A 9,697-nucleotide genomic window follows, 5' to 3' on the forward strand; every position below is an offset into this window, starting at 1 on the left:
ACTCATTGTAACACTTTGCCCTTTAAACTTTAAAACATAACATATGTTTCCACTGAACAATGAAATATTAACAAAAAAAAGCCCCATCCATTAAGTTTTTAATTGAAATTAACATTTAATTTGCTATTTTGAGAGTATTTTGACAATTTTATGGTTAAAATTTATTTTGAATTTAAACTAATTTAAATATTAAAAAAAAACTTCATAAAATTTTTTATTCTACCAAAAAGATCATAAATTTTTAACTTACTTTCAATTAATAATAGATGTATCATAATTAAAAGTTTAAATTTAATTTAGTTTTAAATTTATGCTAAATTTTAAACCATTGAGCTACTAAAATATCGTAAAATAACAAATTAAGTGTCAATTTTTGTTTAAAAAACTTAATGCAGTGGTTTTTTTGTTAACATTTCATTATTTATGGTGAATAGATGTTGCGTTTTAAATATTGAGAGGCAACATGTTATAAGGAATATATTTCAAAGATAAATTTTGTAATTAATCTTAAAATTTATTTTAAGAAAAATAATTTAAAAAAATATGTAAAGGAGTAACTAAGCCAAGGAGTGGGGAGGTAGTTGATAGGGATGGAAATAGGGCAAGGCATTGGAGAGGAACGCTTGGAAAAAATTGTTAAGGGCCTTCCCCAGTCACCACCATATTGTTTATCGTTAATGAAAATTTGAATAAATTAGAACAAAAAATGAATATACATGTGTACTAAATTCATTCCAAAATCAATATTCCGAGAGTTCAATATCATCAGAGTTTATAGGCTTTCATATTTCAATATCAAAGTTTGCACAAAAAAACATGATATAAATGAATGGGTGGAGCGCGTAGCAAACAATACGTGGGCTAAAGAATTTGATATCAGAATCATATCCTCGACAATAGTATTGCTAGCCTGACCACCAGAGCTTCCTCCTGTCAGGGTATAAGCTTGCCCTTGTGCTTTTTCTTTTCCCCTGTCATTGGTATTGGGCCTCTGTTTCCCTCGCCTACACTGTTGTGGTGGAGGTAGCTGCACTGATCCTGAAGCTTAAGGTCGAAACTGTGGGTAAAACGGCGGACGATAGGTTGGCGCGGGAGGGAAGGACATTTGGGTTGGTAGCTATGGCTGGAAGGTAAGCATAAACTGCGGTAACCTTTCTTGATTGTAGGAAGTGTCACTCTGAGATTGTTGGGTCAGCGGCTGATTCTGATTAGGACAATTCCTCCTTATGTGCCCCATCTATCCACAGCGATGGCATTTGGGTCTACAGGGTCCACTCCTGTCACTTCCAGATGAACCACTGCTCCTATTGACTACGTCTCTACTGGTTTGCCCTTAATTGTGGTTTTTTTCTATTACTTCATTATGGCCCTCCTGATGCAGAAGGCCCTCCTGAAGCAGAAGCTTGATTGGTGGCTTCCTTACTTTGATAATAACCTTGATTGTCTTGTTCAACGCTTATGGATGCGCTCACCAGTTCCTGGTAATTACGAATCCTTAGTGCCACCAATGATCTTATTATCGCGCTCTTAAGACCATTTTTAAACTTAAGGCACTTCAGATGTTTCGACTCCACCAACGATGGAGCAAACCGAGATAAGTCATTAAACTTGGACTCATATTCCCTCACCGACATATCTCTTTATTGTAAAGCCATAAACTTCATCGCCTTCTCATCCCGATAGCTTTGAGGAAAATATTGTTCATTAAAGAGGGCTTTAAATTGATCCCAAGTCATCGTCGCAACATCATGCCTCTTCCTTACTTGCTTCCACCTAGTACTCGCTTGACCTTCCAGCTTATACACCGTGAATTTCACCCAATACTCCTCCGGTACTCCCATACTATTCAAATGTTTCACTATGGATCAATATTCAGCTTCCTGAGGTCCTCCCTCACTATTGAATGTGGGAATAGGTCCACGTCTGAACTCATGAAAATAGCCCTACTTTCTATCCTCGGTCGGTCGCTCATTCTGAGCTCGGGTGGCCATCCCTTGGAAAGCGGCATACATCGCCTCCATGACTTCCTCATTCAGTGGTGCAGGTTGATTAACTGACCTACGACGCGACGACATCTCCTTTAACTGAAAATAAACTAGATTGTTTAGTGGATTCCTGATGTCATTCAAGTATGCACAATGCCATCGTTTTAAAACCTAGGGCTCTGATACCAAGTCTTGTTAGGCCTCGGAACAGGGGTTGGTGATGTGGAGGCTCGTTTAGAAGTTAGACATGATTGAGAAAGTGATTAAGCATTTGAATATATGAAAATCAAAGTCAAAAGTAGAACATTAAAGAAATTTCAAAACAAGCCCCACATTATAATTAAATTGGACTTTGAGAAAGTGATGGGGATTTTTCACAACTTTTTGAAAACAAAGTTCAGAACTAAGCCTCTGGCATCATTCAGGGTTTCCCCCACAAGATATTACATATTGTACACATATGAACATGTAAAGAAACAATAACAGACATCAACCACAGTCTAGAAGTGTTTAAAGTTTACAATGCAAGAATTTACACATATCTTACATTGTACAACATGGATGGAAGTGTGTACAAACCGCACAAGCTAGGGTTACCTGAATTTGCTACTTACTCAGCATTGCTTCTAAGGTCACCTGAGAGGGGTTAAATACATTAAAAACATCTTCTTCTCCTGGACCGCACAAGCTAGGGTTACCTGAATTTGCTACTTACCCAGCATTGCTTCTAAGGTCACCTGAGAGGGGTTAAATACATTAAAAACATAATAAAAGTGAGCAGAACGCCCTATAGGATATATTTTGGAAAATTTTATAAATAAATAGAAATGTAAAGTTCCAACACATCAGCCGAAATCTAACATATTTTTTCTAAAAGGAAAATATAAATTTAAATTTCGTATTACAGGCATCAGCAAGTAATTTATAACTATGATAAATTACTTACACAACTATAAGCATAAGCCTTATCACCATCGTAGTGGCCCGGTTCGGGTTTCAGGTTCTGCCCCTAAGGATACGATCTCCATATCCTATCTAGGCCATTAGTGAGCTTACCAGTTCGTAAGAAAGTATTCATTAAATCTTTAAAACAGTTTATTACGAGACCAATATCATTAATCAAGCTACTGTGTTAAAATACTTTTCTTTATCAAACATGTCCTTCCTTCAAAAAATTTGTATAGGCCAAAATACTTATAATCATACTAACAAGGAAATGGACAAGAATATCCTACCTCTCTGGTAGAGTTCTACGCTAGCTCCTTGTCGTCCTAGCCCGAATTCCTTTGAAGCTTAGCACTTGCCTTTCCGCTAATTCCACCATCAAAATAATATTCTAAGATTTAGACTTCATCATAGCAACCAAATCAAACTTATTCATGTACAATTGTATCATACTAGTGTGCCCTTACTTAAAATCAAAGTTCATAAATAATTTAATACTTCAAATCATGATTCTTTAAGAATTGGAACCCACACAAGAAAATAATTTGGGTTCTCCATTAAATTTGGCTAATCCACTCATTTGAGTTCCTAAATGAAACTAATTTGGGTTCTCCATTAAATTTCAGGCCGAAATCAAGGTTTTTTGAGCATTTTTGAGGCAGGGGAAGTGCACACTGGTTGACCGGTGACAGAGAGGTTCATCTCCACCGGTCGGTCGGTGGAGAGGAGACCGGTCGACTGCCCCGGTCGACCGGTGGGAGCATCACAGGTTGGCCGACATGGCCGATTCGTGGAGAATGGGGCCAAAACCTACAATTTTGAGTTCAATTCGGAGTTATTCTCAAAAGAAATTAACAAAACCAGGTTTCAATAACTGAATTAAGTTTGAAGAATCAAATTTCTCCAATTCCTAACATGGTTTCCACCAAACCCATCAAAATCTAACTCAAACTGAAAATAAGTTTCGCAAAAGGAAAAACCTAAGATTTAAGAGGAGATTTTCAAAAATCTTACCCCAATACCTTGCTTTGATGTTGAAAACGTCTTGAGATTCATGTTTGGTTCAATTCTTAGTAAAAAACTCCATTTGAGAGAAATTGAAAGAGATGAGAGAAAGAGAGGAGAGAAATAGAGAAATGAGAGAGACAAGAGAGAGAGTGAGAGAGAGAGCTGCGGGAGAGAGTGTGGGGAAGAGAAAAAAATAAGAGAGAAAAGAAAAAGAAAAGAAAAGGTAAAGGAAAGAAAAGGATAGACTTCAAAGATATTTAGAAAAGTAGGTCAGAAAATGCGTCTCCACAAACTTCTGGGGTAAAAGTATAAATACTGAAAATGTCTAAAATCCTTGAAAATATTTAAACTTGGATATTAGAAAATATTTAATGAACGTAATTAACTAAGTAAATCAAATTAGGCACACTAATAAATCATAATTAACATAATTAATCATGTCTAATTTCTCGAGGTGTCATAGTTTGGCAAACTCAAATCAACAAGACTCAATCTTGTATTATTGGCACACACAGTTAATCACAGTAATGGAAACACAAAAGGTTTGAGAGGCTCACCCTTTGTAGATCAATCAAAACTTCAGGTTGCTAGAAGCTCAATTTGAAACTTTAAAGATAATATTATGGCTGGTCATAGGGGATGATTTTGAGGTATAATATGAAAGACAAAACACAAAAAAATCCGGGTTAGTTGCTACTCAAAGAGGTAGACATCTTTGGAGAGATGGTCATAGGGGATGATTTTGAGGTATAATATGAAAGACAAAACAAAAAAAATCCGGGTTAGTTGCTACTCAAAGAGGTAGACATCTTTGGAGAGTGATTGAGAGAGTATCCTTACTAAAACCCAACTCTATGTTGAAGAAGTTTCAATCTCTTTCTCAGATTCCACTTTCACAGTAACTTTAGGAGAGTTTTAAGACTGCTAAACGTGCTCAAAACTAGAAAAGAAGTAAGAGTTTGGTTCCTCTATAGATTAGGAAGAGAAAGAGTGAAGAAATTTGGAGTTTAGAGGTGTGTTAGGTGGATTTCTGGTTAGGGTTTGTGAGAGTTACGGGAATGATAGAGAATAGAGTGAGAGAGATGAAAGAGAGCAGGGTTTAGACTATGAAATCAGATGGGGTATGATATTAATTGATAACACATTTCTTTTTCTTTTTTAATTAAATTTTAGCGTGGTTAATTTTCCATTTGTGGTGTCGGGTTGTGATTAGAAATTACACAATCAAAAACTTTCTCAAAACACGTCAGCTTTCAAAACGTGGCCCAACTATTTCTAAAACTCATATTTTCAGTCACCTTATTTTTTAAAATTAATATTTTTATCACCGAACAAAATCGCAAGATTGGCCCCGAAATAGAATTTTGCAGAAGTTACCGTCTTAACTAATTTTGATGCTCCGATTAAGATTACGGCGTTAAAAATTCCATTCAAAATTTAATTTTATGAGTTTTGCTCCAATTATTTAAGTATCACTGGAGTATGTACGCGAATGACATGTTTAATGTATCATGGGTGAATCAAGGAGGTTAAATCTCACTAGAGTTATCATAAAAATCATATACCACACAAAAACCATTAAATTACCAACGCGCTCAAGTATCTCGGAAGGTCCTATATACATTGGACTTAAATTTCATTTCTTCTCAAAATGCATAACTCCACTAAACGGAGCTACTCTTAAGAACACTAGGTCTCCCTCTTGGAACTGCAATGGCCTACGCCTCACATTGGCATACTTTTGTTGCATATCTTGTGCCAGTTTTAGTCTCTTGTGGATTTGCTCGATTGCTACAGTGGCAACATCCACCTTTTTTAGCCCATACCATTTCCTTTCTCCAGCCACGTGCCAAAGAATTGGCGATCTACATTTCTGACTGTAAAGTGCTTCATACGGGGCCATGTCTATCGAAGCTTGGTAACTGTTGCTGTAGGATAGTTCTATCAATGAGAGATGATCACTCCATTTCTTTTGGAAGTCTAACATATAAGCTCGCAACATATCTTTTAGAATTTGGATGGTTCTTTCTAACTGCCCATCAGTTTGTGGATGAGAGGACATACTAAAAATAAACTTTGTTCCTAAAGCACGATGTAGGCTTCTTCAAAATGTAGAAGTAAAACGCCCGTCTCTATCTGACACGATGGAGATAGGAACCCCATGCAGACGTGTGATCTGCGTCATGTAAAGATCAACGATCACCCATATTATATCATATCCCTCAGAGGTCCCAGGAAATCTGGACAAAAAATCCATAGCAATTCCTTCCCACTTCTACTGAGGTATCTACAAGGGCTGTAGTAAACCATCATGTTTTTGACATTTTGCTGTATTTTTCACATTTTCTCCCTCCATTTATGGGATCTTCATTATATTCAACTTTTACAATTATAGTGAAACCATCGAAGATCCTACAGTAAGAACCACTATAAATTTCTGTCTCTCACTATCTTTATTTTCTGCCTTTTTTTATTTTCTCTGCGATAACGGAACTAACACTCTAATCATCTAAATTCATTTGTTGGCCTCCTAACAAATTTAATTATAGATTTCACCCTCTACAACTACGTCTCTAGGCACCTATGGAGCTTTGTTGGATCCACGCCCTTTGGTCGTGGGTCCCCTTGCGTAATCTGTGATGGGGGCGAAGAATGGGCATCGAGGGAGGCATCATTTTGAGGGTGGATCTGCAGGGACTACCATCGGGATTAACTATTCAGAGGAGATGCACGTTAGGAGATCTTAGTCCCAGTCATGAGGTGGTTCTCAGGGAGATGGGCTTGTTAGGAGTGGCAATTTTTTGTGCTTGCATGTGGCTTCACGCGCCAGTGTTGTGGTGATCCATCAACAACGATCTAAGCTCCGTACATATCTATCCTTCCTAGCCCCTTTGGGTACGCGGGTTTCCTTGAGACAGGTGGTTCTTCCTTCGGAAGTTGCTTGTGTCAAATACCAGTTATGCATTCTCTGCCGCGGAAGTTCTCTGTCTTGGTTTTTTGTATTTGTTCTAAGTTTCTAATAACAGAGGTGGTTCCCCACTAGCTGATTGTTTTATCATGTTCCATCGGCTTAAGGTGTTTTTGAACAATGTTATGGGTGACTTCTGGTCCATAGTTATCTTAGAGTTTGTCCAGAGTTGTCGATCAATTATCGACGTGTGATTTTAAAGAGCAACATGTGTGCTCATTCCCCATGCCAGCTTCTTGCTGCAGGCGCTTCGTCAACGTTTTCGTCCCTTCCCACGTTTCAAGATAGGTGATGAAACTGGTCAATGATCAGGGTTAAGCTATGTTTGTATTATGAGATCACTTGTATCAATATTAGGGTTCGTTTGGTATAAGGATTGAAATCAGGGTGATTTGAGTCATTTGATTCAGATCCATGATTCATGATTTGAATCATGATTCAGAGTGATCAGAACCTTCGTTTGGATGTGTATATGCATGATTCTGATTCTAACCTGAAATGCGATTCGAACCAGTGTTTAGTTGTCTTATTTTCTGAATTTGAATCATGACCAAAATAAATATAATTTAAGAAATTATATAATAAATATAAATTGTTACGTGTAATTTAAAAAAAATATAATTCGTCGTATAATTAAAAAAATAAAGTATTAAAAAAAATTATGCAAATAATTATAACTCAAAATTATAACAAGCTAAGTGAGAAATATATGAAAAAAATGTGAATTAAATATAAAAGCCAAACATAACTTGTCTCCCACGAGCAACAATTTATAACAAGCCAATTAGTAGAAAAAAATTCGCCACATCAAATACGAGAACAATTATATAACAAGCCAATGAGAAAAATTCTCACCCGCATGTCAAATCACCATGTCAAATCACCTTTTTTTACTGTTCATGGGGTTTCAAACGGGTGAATCAGGCGGGGAGGGGGGGGGGCGCAAGGCCCCAAAATGATCCCAATCACTTTTCTGGGGGCTGATTCCAAAATCAGGCCCCAAAATGATCCCAATCACTTTTCTGATCCCATTTTTTACTGTTCATTTTTGTCTTTCCAAACACTGATTTGACCTTAATCAGGGGATTTGAATCCCTCAATCCCCCAACCAAACATGCACTTAGTGTTTCTATCTCCTTTCTAGGAAAGACTTTTACCTTCAAGAAAAAAAGTATCCGTGACTAAAAAGTCCGAGGGTCCAAAGTTTGTCACAAAACACATTTTGTGATTAAATACACGTTAGTCATAAGGTTGTAACTAAACATACATTTAGTCACACAAATAAGGTTGTGACTTAAAATACATTTAGTCACACAAAAATGTTGTGACTATATATTTATATTTTTTTAAGTGAAACTTAACTACAAGAAAATAGGCTTTTCGTAGCTATTAGTTATAACGTTTTTAAAAAAAACGTTACTGTGTTTATATATAATAGTGTTTAGAAATAATTATAATATATTTATATATATATATATATTAAAATTTCTTGACATTTTGACGGTTTGTTTTATATATATTTAATAATATATAAATGTACCACATTAAGAGGATGTTTGGTTTATGTATTCAGAATTATGATTCAGAATTATTTTTGTTTTACGTGTATTTTTTGTGAGAGAAAATACTGTAGAAAACTATAAATCATGATTCAGAATTAATGACGAATATAGGAAACAAACGTCCCAGAAAATAACAATAGGCGGGTATTGAAAATACTTTCCCGCTCGAAAAAAAAAAAAAACTCATTCCCCCACTCTGTCGAACAAACCACGCTCCACCACTTCTCTTTCCCCAAAATTCCGTAAGTTTCCTCTGGATTTGCTCTGAAATTGAAGGCCGGTGTTAGGTTCCCTCATATTTCTAACTTTCCCCCAAATGCCTAATTTTCCAGTCCATCTCACGGGAAGAAATCCTCACGGGAAGAATCTCACGGTTTCTGATTTTGTGAAGATTGGGTTGTGGAAAGAAGATCGAAGATGATCTCCACGTGAAGCTCTCTTCCTACGCGAAGCTCGGAGCTAGGTTTACCGGCCAAGGAGGTTCGAATCTCTTGTTGGGAATAGTGTCCTAGAAGCATGAGATGTAATAGGATATTTATTATTTATTTAATAAAAGAGTTTATTCATTATTTTATGTGCATATATTTATGAATATTTTATGAATATCAATGAAAATTCCATGGTTATTTATGTAACTTTAAACATTGTATATAAGTGTTATATACGAGAGGATAATGTTTAAGGATAATAATCAAAAAGCAATGTTCATAATGAATTTAATTAAAGTTCGGAATCTTTAATTAAAACATTATTAATACATGTCATTCCCATTAAGAATGGAACGGTGTTATCCGCACTGTTAATATGGTGAGATATTGAATGAGTGTTTTTCGCATAATGAGATTATGTGGAACAAGGACACAGACACAATATGAATTTCTAATAATTCCGTTAAGTATAGAAATTCTAATTGAGTCTACCGATGGTCATATATAGGATGATCTTAATCCTGAATTCTTAACAGACTCCTATTTATAGATTTGTGTCTTTTGATTTACTCGGTACGGATTCTGAGATCTTGAATCCTATTCCTTGTATTTTGGAGACATGATGAAGTAGGTAGCCGGGAATGTTATTACACGAGATGGAATCCATTCCTTCTTAAGAAAGAAGTAGATAAATAATTCTCTTGAGGGTTGATTCGGTACTTGGACCAGTAGGAGCTCCGATTCATGAATGTGTTTTATGAATCACTATCCATTAGAGAATCAATGGTACTCAAGGATAAA

The sequence above is a fragment of the Morus notabilis genome, unplaced genomic scaffold (genome assembly GCF_000414095.1).
Source record: "Morus notabilis unplaced genomic scaffold, ASM41409v2 Scaffold165, whole genome shotgun sequence".
NCBI classification, from domain to species: Eukaryota; Viridiplantae; Streptophyta; class Magnoliopsida; order Rosales; family Moraceae; genus Morus; species Morus notabilis.